This window comes from Halichoerus grypus, chromosome 6, assembly GCF_964656455.1.
Source record: "Halichoerus grypus chromosome 6, mHalGry1.hap1.1, whole genome shotgun sequence".
NCBI lineage: Eukaryota > Metazoa > Chordata > Mammalia > Carnivora > Phocidae > Halichoerus > Halichoerus grypus.
This window is the reverse complement of record NC_135717.1, coordinates 50,221,535-50,234,973: the sequence shown is the minus strand read 5'-3', so window position 1 is coordinate 50,234,973 and position 13,439 is coordinate 50,221,535. Positions and strand designations below refer to the sequence as shown.

Below are 13,439 nucleotides of genomic sequence, written 5' to 3'. Positions count from 1 at the left end.
TATTGCAGCATTTTGAGCAGAGGAGTAACATCTTCTGACTTATATTTCTAATGGACCACTCAGGCTGCGTATTAAGAAGAGACTGCTGTAGAAGCACAGGGCCAGTTGGGAAGTTATTACAAAAATTTAGGTAAGTAAAGAACTTCTTTAACTCAGCTACCCAAAGACACAAGAAAATAGAATTACGTATTTTTTTTTAACTTTAGAAAAAGTTAGCATCTGTATCTTTGGGTTAGAACAGCTTTCTCTGAACCCACCAACTTCAACTAGCCTCCCCCACAGTTTCTGTCAGAGCACTTGAACTTTTCCTTCACAGCACATAACACAACTTGTAATGATCCCTTTTGTGTTCATTTGTTTAAAAATGTCTTACATTTTAAGCCTTTTTTTAACATTCTTTTCTTCTTTTATTAAAGTATAGTTGACACACAATGTTACATTAGTTTCAGGTGTCAAGCATAGTGATTCGACAACCTATACATTATGCTGTGCTCTCTGTACCATCCACCACCATACAGTGCTATTACAATACCATATTCCCTGTGCTGTACCTTTTATCCCTGTGACGTATACATTCCACAAGTGGAAGCCTGTGTCTCCCCCTCCCCTTCACCCATTTTGCCCATGTCCCACCCCATCCCATCCAGAAACCACCAGTTTATTCTAGGTGTTAATGGGTTTCTTCTTACTTTGTTTTGTTTTTTCAATTCCACATATAAGTGAAATCATATGGTATTTGTCTTTCTCGAACTTACTTCATCTAGTATAATACCTCGGAGGTCTATCCATACATTTTTCCAAAGAAGACATACAGATGGCCAATAGGCACATGAAAAGATGCTCCATAACACTAATCATTAGGGAAATGCAAATCAAAACCACATTGAGATATCACCTTACACCAGTTAGAACGGCTAGTATAAAAAAGTAAAGAAATAACAAGTGTTGGTGAGGATATGAAGAAAAGGGAACCTTCGTACACTGTTGGTGGGAATGTAGATTGGTGCAGCTACTGTGGAAAACAGTATGGAGGTTCCTCAAAAAATTACAAATAGAACTACCATAAGATCCAGTAATTCCACTACTGGGCACTAGCCCAAAGAAAATGAACACATTAATTTGAGAAAATATATGCATCCCTATGTTTATTGCAGCATTATTTACAATAGCCAAGAAATGGAAGCAGCCAAAGTGTCCCAACACAGATGAATAAAGATGATGTGGTGTACATCTATAATGGAGTATTACTCAGCCACAAAAAAGAACAAGATCTTGCCATTTGCAACAGTTTAAGCTTTTTGGTATCTGTTCCTTTAGCCAGGGTATCTGTTCCTTTAGCCAGGGTATTTCAGTGCCATTTATAGAATAGACATTTAAGAACAAATTTTGAATGAATGAATCAATGAATTAATGAAGAAATCACAAGTCCTGTCTTGCCACTTTTCCTACAAAAATAATCTAAGAACAGCTCGCCTTCTCTCTACCTGTGTCCATCCACCTGGGTTTCTAAATGATTAATTAACATTTGGATCAGAATAAAAGGGAAAAAATTAAACTAGTTTCTCTATTTTTATCCCATGTATCTCTCTATCTTCATTCTTATAAAAACAATAGAAAACCTGGGAGGCAGGAAGAAAGAAAAAGGATTATAAGATTTAGTATAACCAAGCATGTATATATTTACTGAGAAAATAAAAGTTGGGTATATTAGACAGTTTTAGTAATAGGCATTAGACAACATTCGAATTTTACATTTATAATATGTTTTAAATTATTAATATATAGGTTATAAAGTGACATTTTTGAATTATTTCATTACTCGAAAGGGTTAGGGATAGGTATACACAAGAATATTTTTATGTGTTTCAGAAAACATTGCTATACGTTTTAGTTTCAAGGAGAGCAATGTTCTCTTTATTCTCTTGGGTCACATGCAGAAGTATCTCAACAGATGGTAGAACAGCATTCTTTATATACACTTACTGTTCTGTTGCAACGATTCTCTCTCGTCCTGTAGGCATTATTACATCAGTGAAGCGAGAAGAAGATACGAAATCAAGGGACTGGCTTAAGCACACATTGACTCAGCACGACGCACAGGCTAGGACTTGTAGCTTATAACTGGTCATTTTGTTTAAACCACTTGACCACAGTGCCTACCCAAACTGACATTCCCCTTTCTCTTCCTTGGAAGTTACCCATCTTCAGCGAGGCAGAATTAAAAAAAACTTCACTATTTGATGGGGCCTCTTCCTCTTTGCAAAGATGAGGAGACAGAGGCCCAAGAAGATTAACTAACAAAGTCAGTGGTAATTAAGGACTAGGACTGATATTGCCTGTTATCCAGCTTAGTATTTCTTGCTTCTTTTCTTATTATAGTGAAAAAAAATACAATATTATGACTGTATCAATAATAACAATAATTTTTAAAAACCACAAGAAAGAGACAATACATACATAGAAAAATTACCAAAGTAAATGTGAGAACTGAAGAATATGCCAGTTCCAAGAGGTCAGAAACAATACGTCAGAATTTTTCTTGATCCCGAGAGCCTCACACTATGCTAAGTTTGCCAAAGGCTAATTAAGCAAACTACACTTTTTAGTCTACCAGTTAAACTTCTACTTCATTGTAAGTCCCTTGATGACCAAGAGATGGCTTTTTCATTTTTCAATTTCCTACAGATCCTAACATAGTTGATGCTTAGTAAACACTTACAAGGAATTGAGCAAATGACATATTTTCAAAAAGCATGACTTATACGTTTATATTGTCTTTATACTTTCATTCCAGCATCGTATACAATTTTGTCTGTGTGTGTAAAATAACAATGTTTACTCTCTCTATAAGGTATTTTTCTACTTCAATATGTAGTGCAATTATAAGGTGAAAACTATTCCAAACGCAACAAGAGCTAAATGGCAAGTGCAGAACTACTGTTAAAGAATTTTGCTCTTAAAATTGTAATGTCATAGCACTTCAGCAAGGGGAGAAGAAAAGACATTCTGGTATTATGCATGCTTAGATATTGGGATGTGGGGTTATATTATTGGTTCTTTTTCTATTGAAAATATGGATAGGGTAAAATCTAACTAAAGTAATTTCAGTGTTATTCAATATTTTATTAATGGGGGAAAGCATCACTTTAACTGCAGCCATCTATAGAATTATGGACTGATTACTAGTTCAAATGACAGAGTCCTACCATGAAACCCATAATTTTACATTACGTTCTGCAAGAGATGATAGCAGTTCTTCACATATAATGGTATTGCTAGCCCAGAATCTTGTTAACACTCATAGTGTGAGAGGTTGTGCTTATCTTCTTTCATTCTTATTTTGAATCAGAAAGAATTTTTTTTTTCAGAGATCCATTGGCCTTTATTCTTTATATATGGGACTTTGGTCAATTAGACATTTTCATAGAAGAGATACCTCGGGTAACAAATTTAAGATTTTAAGTAGAAGGGTAAAATTACAAAGAAATGAATCTTAAAAAAATAAGAAATGCCCGTGCTGTTGTTTGACTTGTATTTAGCTCTTTGTAGCTATTTCTAGTCACTGATTCTATGGAAAGTAGCTTCAGTTTAGTTGCTTGTTACTGGGCAACAATTTATTCCAATTATAACTGAAATGTTCCTAATAGACAGTTACTGGCGGATAAAAACAGATTTTAAAAATGAACTATTAAATCCATAGTATTTTCTCTTGATGCAAGAGGCAGAAATTATTCTAACAATTGACATTTTCTAATGTTCCCAGGTCTTTTCAGACATTTCAAGTGATTTGGGGGGTATTGGTGAGGACCCAAGGGGCGGCATGGTTCAGAGCTGTTAAATGTAGAAATGACACAATTAGATAGAATAGCTACAGAGATGGGGGACCAAATGTTACCAGCGTATGGAATGCCACATTTTCTATCAGATGCAAATGGCATACAATCTTCAAACTTTCATAGGAGAGTTTTTCTTTAGAAAAAGGTCTTAATGGGCATTCGGTAACTACATTCTCTTTCTGACAATCTCCCTATTATCTTTTACTTATCTACTTAAGAAGCAAAAAAAAAAAAAAACCCCAAAAAACAAAATACCACAGTTAACAAACAACAATGGAGAAGAGCAGGAAATACCCCTTAATATTTTATATGTATTTTTTAAGGCAAAAAAAGAGAAAATCTTTGTTCCTAAGTTTCTCAACCCAAATCCAACCGGACTCACTGACAAGCCTAAGCTTTCAATGTATATGCTAGCCTCTGAGGCTAGAATCTGGATAAGCTCAAATAAAGTTTGCCACATGGATATATTTTTAAATGAGATGTGTGGTTTATAAGAAAGATGTCTTTGTTTTCTCCCTTCTTTATAATATTAGAATGCAGTAAAAAATGTACTGACCATAGTTGCCAACTGACATAAAATTACACACATGGAAGGAAAAGAAGTACATTGATTGTACATTTAACCTTGGGAACTTTATCTCATAGTCAATAGTTATGTGTTTTGAAATGGATCTTAAATGACCTGAGCAGTTCTAATGGTAGTAAGAAAAGCTGGTTGCTGAAAATTTATACCCCTTAGCTTCAGTTTCTCGCCATAACAGAGTAACAGACAAGAACATTTTCAGCACCAGTCCCAGGCACAGGTTATAGAAATACTTGTTGAATTAAAATTAAAATTTGTCCTTTTGAAGAATAAAGTTGGCATCTCCAGTCCAAGGTCCACAAATGATCTAGGCTCTCCACAGTTGACTGTCTAATGAACTCCTGACTAGTTACAGATCAAAGGGATTAAAACAACTTTACTCAGCCCTCACTTTAGTCTGTTTCATTATCTGAACTAAGGAAGTCTAGGATAATTACAGTGTTACTTAAAAAAAGTTTCACCATCGTACTTCCTGTTTGGTGAGTAAACAACAGAACACTTATGGTCTGTAACGGACCTATTAAAACCCTAACACCCCTGCAAGCGAGTAAGTTGGAGAACTCAAGAATTCTCCCTGACAGGACACTGAAACGCCAACCCTCAATGATCAACAACTCATTGCCATAGCGCGACAATCTTAACCCTGTTGCAACTGGGTGACCAGTCAATTTGCAGGGAGAAGCATCATCGTACACAGGAACGCTGTTATTACCCATTATAAGTATGACGCGGGCGTCACATATCAGGCAATTACACCTTTTCATTACATGCTAACCTCTCACGGCAGGAAAGCCACGCTTATGACTGCATTAGACAGACAAAGCCTTCAGCTCTTTAAAAAAAAAAAAAAAAAAAAAAAAAAAGCCCAGAAAAGGGGGGGCAAAAAAAAAGAGAGAGAAAAGATAAAAAAATTAAATTCGTTTTCTTACCAGCACGTTGCAGCACCAACTCGCTCACAGGGATGTTGCCTTTACAGGTTTCTCTTTTAATTATCCTGGAAGCAGGGAGACAAAAAAAAAAAAAAAAAAGAAGGCAAAGAAAAAGAAGCAGGGTGGTTAAATTAGCGTGCTAGAATCTTTTCAGTTTGTTGCAGAGTAGAAAAATAAAAAAGGAAAAAAAAGGCTCAGGAATTTAAATTTGCTCTCAGTTCAGGCTGCATCGTTGGGTCCCGCCCCTTCTTCCCGCTGGGTTCCACTACCTGCAAGGCTGGAATTCACAGCTACTGTGCAAACAAAAAAGGCAACAAGCATGCTGGGACCATTCTGACTGCTCTTTGGGTCTCACTTGTCCTGACAACTAAAAATCATCAGTGGAAAGGTATTCTACATTTTCTAGTTGAAGCATTTGCGTGTAATTCCCTTCCATTTTAATGATATACCAGAGCTCATGATGATGGGGTTTGATTCCTGTTTGGGTTTTTTTCCTTGCATTTTTTTCCTAAATATGCATAATAATTATAGTTACTATTATTATTTATATTTTTACTCTAATCATCTGTTCAGTGCCATCCTTTGGCGTACCTTACTGTCCTGTTGAGCTCTCCAAGACACGTACTCTCCTGTCTTTTCCTTTTACTCATAAACATTGATATTTCTAGGGATGATAGAAATATCAAAATTATCAGAGTTTCCACTTCTCACTTGATTCCTTTTTTTTTTTTTTTTTTTGAGCATAGACTATTGAGAATAATTCAAGGGACAGAAGGGCCTAGGAAGGAGATTCCATAAGCACCAGAAACTTCTAAAAAGGATGAAGTATTAATGTAAAAAGTCCCCACAACCAAATCCAAAAAGTTCATTTTCATTTTTAAGAATGGGGCAAATAGCTACAAATCATACAGAGAAATGTGCTGTACATTGCAAATTTAACATAAGGCAGCCCCTATAGAAAACCACTTTAATTTTAACAACAAAAATAAAATGGCTACTTAATGTGCAGCATATCTTGTCAGTTTGTAGCAGAGGAATTATGAAAGGTAATAGAGTCCATCCTTCTTCTGTCAGAATGTAAATAGCTTATGGAAAATTTACAACAAGGTTTTTTGTTGTTGTTTGCTAAACTTTCTTTTCAGATGAGGCTGCTATAGACTACTTTGGTATGGAAGTTATTACAAGCCTGCATGTAGTGTGGATTATGCACAAGTTTGCCTCTTGATCTGAAGCACTGCTTCTATAATGTATATAGCACTGGGTCTCCTATTAAAATATGGATTTTCTTAGCTAGTCCTACTGCTCTAACATAAGAGTACCATGCTGATTGATGTGTCATGTCACATACTCAGGGTGGGTGGCTAAGGAGTAAAGGATAAAATGCACATAGTTCTTTGCTCATGGCTGCAAACAGGAAGTTATTTGTATATAGGATAGTTATTCATATATGACAGCATTTAGTTTACTTTTGCTCGTTAGTTTTTGTATTTTTTAAAATGTCTTTCCCTTATCCCTACCTCAAGCCATTTAAATGCATTTCACTATTTCTGTAGAATTTGTAGAATCCCTGAAACTCAAGAGCAAGCTTGACTTAATGGACTTTAATGCACTTTACTTTTTACAGTGAGATTTTCAAAAGAGAAATGATTAGCCACATAACTTAAAGAAATGTGATTTAGCTTTCTCAACTGGTAAAAAAATTAGCTGAATACCAGATATCCATATTGTCATCTGAAGTTTCATGATAAAGTCAAACCAACCAAAAATGGAAAGAGCAAGCTATATAGCGAGGAGGTAAAGAGCAAAGCTATATATTTGCCTTGTATTATAAACTTTATTAGGATTATTTTTCTCCTGGCAATGAGTGCCTTCACTCAATTCCTATAAACAGTGATAGTGTAGAAAAATAAGGCAGGTCAAGTACTCAAGAAGCCATCTTAACTTCCCAGGTAGTTAGGCAATCAGCTTTAATGAAACAGTGGTAAATTACACCAACGTGCTAATTATGGTACTTTGTCACAGCATAAAATGCAATAAAACCAACCCATGTCTTGGCTTAAAAAGTGTTATGCATAGATTTTTTTCAAAAGATTTAACCGAAGAGAGATTTTATTTTCCTGAAGCATTCTGTAATTTCAAGTGGCTTTTCCCCAATCCTTTCCTTTTAAAGAAGCATTCTAGAAAGACATGTAGCTGAAAAAAAGTAGAAGAAAAAAATTATGTAGAAGAAAAAATATGGAGAGCTAGAAAAAAGCAATGATAATGGCTTATTTTAAATTGGTGTCTTACTTCATAATTATACATTTTTATGACTAATATGCCAATAGTAAATACTTCGGTATCATTGTGAATAGCATAACACACTTTGAACATGTTAGGGTATATACAAATACACACAGAGCTGCACATGTTGGTTTATATTCTGCACATTTCTGTTTTAAATGAAGAAGAATATTTTTATGGTTGTCAATGCTGACTGAGTACAATATGCAGAATATTAGTCTTAAGCAAATAAAAAATCCCGACACTGAACTTTAAAAAAGGAATAGGCTTTAGGAAATGTATCAGCCCCATGATTTCACTAGACATTTAACCTGTTACTTCAGAAGTTACTACTTGGTTTTGAGAAACCAAGTACCATTTTATTGTGTATCTCATAGCCAACCTGGGGAAAAAAGTACTTCAAAAATATCCTACTGAATTGTTAGGAATTCTGTGTAGGAATGTATATTTGGATGGCTTTCAAATCATGGCAACAAGTCTTAAACATACTGAACAAGTCTACTAGAAATGTGCTTTCAAGAAATTCTTTCAATAGCTTTAATGTCATACACTATTTAAATGCTCATGCTCAGAGAAACTTATTGTCAAGGTGGGAAATGCTAGTTCATTTTTTTAAGTTTATCAAATTAATACATGTTTATCTTCTCACTTATAGTTGATGATTTTTTCAAACTTATTGCATATTTTAAAATTATTTTATTACTTTTTGATAAATGTCTCTCTCATTCTGAATCAACTCTCTTCACTGTGATTTTACTGTTTTATCTTTGAATGGTATTTTGTGACCCTCCTGTCTTACCACAAAATCCAATGAGTAATTTTTTTTTATTTCAATAGAGTTCTGAGAAATTGCTCATATTTATTATATCACCTAACTATCATAATTAATCCCTTTAAACCTGAATAATCCAAAAATACATCACCGCTGTCATAAAAATGGTCTGCTACTCTTGGGTTGTCTTTTGAAACGTGTTTCCATTATTAAATAAATTTTATTAAATTTATGAAAAGTATGTTTAATTTGAGTTTTTAAACATATACACACACAGACATAGAATTCTGGATTTTAATGAGATTTTCACTACCATTTCATTAGGACTAAGTACATACAAAGTTATGGACAGTTCAGTTTGGGTATTCTGATTACAAAAGTATTGACTCAGAAGCTGATACTTGGCGTAGGATAGAACAAAGACTGTAGGATACCTTAAACTTCTATAGGTCTTTTCTATCTTGTTGATATATTCTCACACAGGCATATAACATATGAACTATTCTGAAGTGTAAGGTAGCCCATACGAGTGTGAGCTCCAATGGCTAAACATAATGTCCCTTTACTAGTGGTGCTGGGAACACATGATACATGAAGCACAATGGCGGTTATGATGGGAGTCAACATTAAATTCTATTTCTAAACTGAAAGTATACATTGCTCCTCTGATATGCAAACATACAAGATGTAAGCAGAGGACACTGTAAACCACAGAAAATACAAAGAATTCTGACGTTAGAGAGACATGTAAAGAACTAGAGCATTTTATAGACATGCTCATTCCTGGTTAAATTGGCAGCTAGAATTTTGTAGAGCATACTGGAAAGAAGCAAAGCTTCCTTAAAAATCAGTTGGAGAGAGAAGGTATTTTAAGAAAGTTTAAGCAAAGATGAAAGTCTAGGAAATTCAAGTCCCTATACTGACCAAGGTGACATAGGGCTTATCAAATAGGATCAGTAGAATACATTCAGTGTTTGAAAGGAGGGGTGACTTCTCACCTGGATAAAGAGGCAGACAGTAGCACAGTTCATCCTCTGGGGGCTGCAAGGAGATGCAAGTTTTGCACAGTGAGTGATGGTGAGGTTAGTTTGGAACACGTCAATGTGAGAATTCAGTTGGACAAACTACAGAAGATGGCCAGTATCTGGGTCTAGCCCCCAGACGAGTGATCAGAGGAGAGATGATAGTGATGAGAGTTGTGAGCATATAACAGAAACCACATGATGATGAGCAAGCGCTTCATGAACATGCCAAGAAAAAAGAGAAGAATTTCAGGGATGGCAAACGAGGAGCTCAAGTGACAGATAAAGAGGTGGCATGAGAAGTGAGAGGGAACGTGGAACAAGATGGGGTCAAAGGGTTCAAGTGAGATGATTTGCACTACTCCAGAGCATCAAATTCTGCAAAGATTTCAAATATATGTAATCCGGACTGGAATAGACTAGAAAATATTAATAAGAAACAGCAAGCTGAAGGCTATTGGCAAAACAATTTCATTGTAGTGGTGGGGTCAGTTGCCAGATAACACTGGTGAAAAAAGAAAATTGCTAAAGACATAATTTCATGGAGTTAACTACAACACAATTAAATTTAATTAGAATTTATTAACCATCTTACAGCAGTTCTATCTGGCAATGTAGTTTAGTTTAGGTTTTAGATAGTAAGGGATACAAAAAAACCAGAGTTCAAGGTTCCTGTTCTCGATCTATTTAGAATATATGACAATCTATTTTGAATACAGTTGGTACTTGAACAACATGGATTTGAACTGTGCAGGTCCACTTATATGCAGATTTTTTTGATAAAGTAAAATACAAATACAGTAAATACAGTAAAGTATAAATGTATTTTCTCTTTCTTTAGTATTTTCTTAATACCAGTTTCTTTTCTTTAGCTCAGTTTATTGAAAGAATATAGTCTATTACACATAACATAGAAATATGTTAATCAACTATTTATGTGATCAGGAAGGCTTCCTGTCAACAATAGGCTATTAGTAGTTAAGTTTTTGGGGAGTCAAAAGTTATAGGTGGATTTTTGACTGTGTGGGGGTTGGGGTCCCTAACCTCTATGTTGTTCAAGGGTCAACTGTATATACAACTGCGTTTAAAGCTTTATTTTAGAAATCTTTCTTTCTCATATAGAGAAAATTGTGATATGATTGAAAAGACAACATAAGTAAATGTATATAAGACTATCTCTTACCAATATATAGCATTCAACTTGGCAGAAACTATGTTTGTACATAATTTTAAAGATGATTTATGGCACACCTAATAAGCCAAGAAAGTATCTGTGGATAGCCTCGTCTATAAATATGAAGTACACTATAATGCACCTTATATTTAAACAAACATCCCAGAAATCACACAAGCATAAATGTATAATGTCACTTCAAATAGTGCATTATTCAATTGTTCATTTTGGTCTGCAATGGAATTATTCCATCCTTGTTCCAAGTTCTTCACTTTAGTCACTGCCCATGAGTTTTCTCAAATTAGACTCTTTATCAATTGATTTATAAGGAAGTTTAGCCTTCCCAGCTTACAGATAGATGTTCTCCAAAATGCTCTTCAACATACTTCTATTATCTGATACTGTTAGGAAGGCAGGATTAAATGACTTGTTATTTTGGCACTTTAGCAAAGGAATATAGAATTTCATTACAAAACTCGTAATTTCTTTCACAAGCTCATGGTGAGAAAGTCTTTGTGAAAGCAGAGTTATTTTTCCCAAACCATGATTATCTGTTATCTATCAGAATTGACAAAATTCTCCTTTTTTAGATGTAGGAAGAAAAACAAAGGGGATGATAGAGTGGAGAAGATAGGATTTGAAATAATTTTTTTTTTCTGAAATAATTTCCCACTGTCATTTAATTTAAAGCTGCTTCAAACTTGAGGATTGTAGGTGTAGTTTTCCTGGACTCTGAGTTAACGTATGTTTAACGGTTTGCTACACAGTCGCCTAACATGTTAAGATTTTATTGATTTATTTAGACAGCAGTTGAACAATTCATAGTTACATTTTTACGCTCTGTCTTGCACACTCCCCATTTTCTGCAACGTGACATAAACCTTCTAGAATTTCCATTACTTGCCAAATACAGTCCAATACTTATCATTGTGGAAAAAAAAGAAAAACAAAACAAAATAAAGCAAACAATCAACAATAAAACTAACTATCCCTAAGCTCACTATTGTGAAAAGGAATGTCTTGCTTTATAATTTTGATGAAAAGGTAAGACAGTACATTTTCATAGAAACATATTTGTACGTTTTATTTTCCAAATGGCTTAGTCAAATGCAAACATGACGTGCCTAAGTGATCTTATGTCAAGATTGCATGAGTGAAGGTGTCATAAAGATCTATGTGCAACTTTATATGAAGTTTGTGTCTCATCTTAGATGCAATGGGAAGTCACTGAAGTATTTTAAACATGAGTGAGACATAATTATATATGTATTGTTGAAAAACAAATCTGCTAGCAGCATTTACAATAGGTTGAAGTGGTGAGAGTTTCTTCAATGATGTATTACCTGATAACATTTTATCTTGCTTGGTTAAAAAAAGATTTAAGGTAGTTTACAGGGAAACATATAATCCAACAATATAAAATAATGATCTTGAAGAGAGGGAAAATAAAGGCACAAATACAAAGGAAATCAGGAATTAAATTAATGAACAAAATGATACTCTAATATTATAGAAGTAAGAGGTAATTTGGCTCTAATCTTCCCAACACTGTAAAATGAAAAACACAACAAGCTTCATGTGTGATACTATCCATAAGATAAAAACAAACCAGTTGTTTAGAAAAAATACAGATATTTGAGATGAGAAATTAGAAAGACATTTCTATCATAGGTTCTCACAGAGAGGTCCCAGATTTTCTCAATACATTTATATCTTATATACAATGGGACCAGTTTTGGTCATAAATGGGCCAAACTTCTTATATCAAAGCTCAAAATAATTATAATTTTAGGCTGAAAAGAAATCAAATGCTCTACCTCAGCCCTAAAACAAACCAAGAAAACATAGTAAGCAATTGACTAGTCAGTTAAACCAATATTAAGCACTTTATTTGTGCCAGGCACTGTCCTAGTTACTGGAACAAGAACTAATATTTTCTCGCAGACAAGTGGGGATAAAGACAAGTTAATAGAAAACAGAAATTGTGAGTGATGAGTAGAGGATGGGGAAGTATAGTATGATATGGGAGGACAAAGAGGATAGTGCCAGATGATAGTCAAAGAATTCAAGATGGCTTCCAAGAGGAAGTGACATCTATGCAGCATCCTGAAGAAAAAGAAAAAAAAAAACAACTAAGAGGGTACTAGGAAAATGGAAATAGATAAAGTCGTCACATTCAAAGGGAATAAAGAAGTGGACAACTTTCCTCAAATGAGTTAGCATTTGTATCTCTAGTGCCTACAATGGAGAAATCTAAATAAATTCTAAATCAGTTCCTAAGCAAAAATAATCTCAACAAAAGTTGATAGGACGACACTTACTGAAAACAGTTAATGTCATTTACCTAGAACTTATGATGAACATTGTGTTGAATGTTGGAACTCAGAAGCAATCCCACTAGAATCAGAAAGATGAGAGTGACTTCTATTATCCTTGTTATTCACCATTTTCTTAAAGATTTTTACCAATAAAAGAAGATGAAAAGATAAGCTGTATACATTTTGAGAAGGAAAAATAAACTATGATTTGTCTTTTTTCTTTTCAGATGATATATTTATCTATAGAGAAAATTCAAGAGACTCTACGTATAAATGTAACCATTTATAACTAGCAGAAGATCATCAAGGTTACTGATGAAAAATAAATATATAAAACTTAAGGGTGCCTGGGTGGCTCAGTTGGTTAAGTGAATGCCTTCGGCTCAGGTCATGATCCTGGAGTCCCTGGATCGAGTCCCGCATCGGGCTCCCTGCTCGGACCCTCCCCCCTCTCATGGGCTCTCTCTCATTCTCTCTCTCTCAAATAAATAAACAAAATCTTTAAAAAAAAAACTTAAGAAT

General features: G+C 34.5%; 1 protein-coding gene across 1 annotated transcript in view; it reads right to left on the bottom strand.

The window, feature by feature from the left end:
- Positions 1-5,552, bottom strand: part of CELF2 (CUGBP Elav-like family member 2) — an 806,829-nt gene extending 801,277 nt beyond the window's left edge. The window contains exon 1 of the mRNA XM_036112685.2: positions 5,349-5,552. The gene's annotated coding sequence lies outside the window, so the exon portion shown is untranslated. The remainder of the gene's footprint in view (positions 1-5,348) is intronic.
- Positions 5,553-13,439: the final 7,887 nt, after the last annotated feature.